Source organism: Arachis duranensis, chromosome 2, assembly GCF_000817695.3.
Source record: "Arachis duranensis cultivar V14167 chromosome 2, aradu.V14167.gnm2.J7QH, whole genome shotgun sequence".
Lineage (NCBI taxonomy): Eukaryota > Viridiplantae > Streptophyta > Magnoliopsida > Fabales > Fabaceae > Arachis > Arachis duranensis.
This window is the reverse complement of record NC_029773.3, coordinates 78152789-78155207: the sequence shown is the minus strand read 5'-3', so window position 1 is coordinate 78155207 and position 2419 is coordinate 78152789.

Genomic DNA, 2419 nt, shown 5'->3' with positions numbered 1-2419 from the left:
GGTATGGGATACTACGGAAATGAAAAAAAAAAAGTTCTGATGGAAAGAATCAATAATTGTTTGCCCGTGACATTGGAAAAAAAAAAAAGGAATCTGTGTCTGTCCTGAATGTTGTTAATTTCAAGTGTTATGAGTTATACGTATAACTTGTGGAATTTGTTAGATAGTTTATATACTTTTCTTGTATTATTATTCCTTTAGTAAAATGTTTTATACTGAAAATATAATGTAGTATATTTATTTTAACTAATTCGTTATTTTATTTGTATGTTTATGTTTTGATTGATTTTTTAAGATATTGGTGAGATTTACTATGGCATTATAGACTATGTAATATATGCTGTTGGGAAGGGTTTTATGTTCCAACCCTTTTATTTGACAAAACCGCAAAGCCAATCCAATTGACACCGCTTAAAAAAAGAAATGTCTTGGATCTGAATTTTTTTAGGTAAAATATCCAATCCTTACCGCACCACAAGTAAAATAAGTATTCGGATCGGATGATCATTCAATTCAAGATCGGTTCAGGCCGAACCGCCGAAACTGGTAGTTGGGAGGGGAGGAATGAGATGGTTATGACCTTAGGGTAGTGTTTAATTGTTTAATTATTTGGAATATTTTATACCTAATGCGAGAGATGGAGGGTTCATATGTTTTACGGTTTAGGGTGTATGTTCGGCGGTTTAGAGTGTGTTTGGATTAGCGTTTGAAGTATCAAAAGCTCGTTTAGTTTTCTTGATAGTTTCACATTTTCGTTTGACTATTTTTTATTTTTCTGAATGTAAACTTGATTCTACCCTTGAACCCACGTTTACTGAGTATGTCCTTTGTTATTTATATGATGAAGTTTGTTATTTTTTTATAATATTATTTTTCTAATACTCTTTAATGCATGTTTTTATTATTTTTAAAAGAGTCTTATTATTTTTTATTTATATATATATTTTTGTATAGAATAGTTTTTTGGTTTGAATTATGATTCTATTAATCCATTAGAGTAGTAAAGAGTATTGAAAAAAACTAAAAAAAAATAAAATTTGGTTAAATATCTAGAAATAAATTTATAAAAAAATTATTTAAATTTATGTCATTTTCTGTAATTTTTCATGTAAAAGTAGTTTTAAATAATGTAATCCAAACAATATTTGGTGTATTATAATTCATTTTGAATAAGAATCACCAAACATAAACTACGTTACTACTAACTCACTTTTAATCAAAATCAATTTTCCAAAATTAATTTTATACAAACTGCTGTTTACAAATAGAAATCCAAACACATACTTAGTGGTTGAAAAGGTGAATGGTTAACTGAGGATTTAGGGCTTTATATATGTGATGAAGGTCTGCTGGGGGTGTGTAGGGTTTAGGATTTAGGATTGACCAGATGGAAACGAGAATAGGTAGTTGCGGATTCCGGGTATAATGTGTTGAAAGTCATTTGCTTAGAGTTATTGGTTAGGGTTTAGGGTTTATATTTGTTTGCTTCGGAACGTATATGTGTTGTATGTATTACATGGTACTAATAGCACAAGCATAATTTATCACGTATCAGTTTTTCGTTTTGATCGAAATTGAATCTCTGCCTCCAAGATTAGAGAGTTCGACGTTACTCCCTGCTTTTGTTCTGTGCCAAAATGTGATACATGTCACGAATGACTGATGCAGAAAAATTTCTTTGCGGGGAAAAAAATAATGAAATTTAGGTATATTTATAATTTTTTTTTTCACAGTATCCAATAAGTTTAGAGTTAGTGTATCGTAACTTTCAGTTTCATCTAAGGGGGTTACTGAGTTGCGACACACACGGAATGAGGAAGTGAACTCCGAACAGTTGTTTAAGCGGACGATTAAGCTAATCACTCGACCAACCTAAATTTATCTAGACATGTTTAAAATTTTAAAGTAAAACAATGTATACATATTGATAAGAATTAGAAACACACACACAATCAGTAATTATAATATTTAAAATAAAGACTGTTTCTATTTTATTTTTAACATGAGTAAATATTATTTTTCAACATATGTTCTTAAACATCTATTTTACTTTTTATTATCTCATATTTAAGTAAAAATTCCACTTATTATCATTTTTATGGCATAAATAAATCGTTTAATTACTATAATAAAGACCAATTTAATAATAAATACTAATAGAGTATATTCATGTATATGTAATATGTTTTTTTATGTTAAATATTTTATAAAAAGTCACTGATTATTAAAGTTGTATTTACTGAGAAAACTAAATTTTTAGTTAATTATCTACTAATTAACTAGTTTAATAAAATTAATTATTATCATTTTTTGAGTTTATTTATGTGTTATTTTTTTATAATAAATCAAATTTAAAAATATCATTGTTATTGAATGTTAAGTTTAAGATAATATTTTTTTTACAAATTGAAACACACAT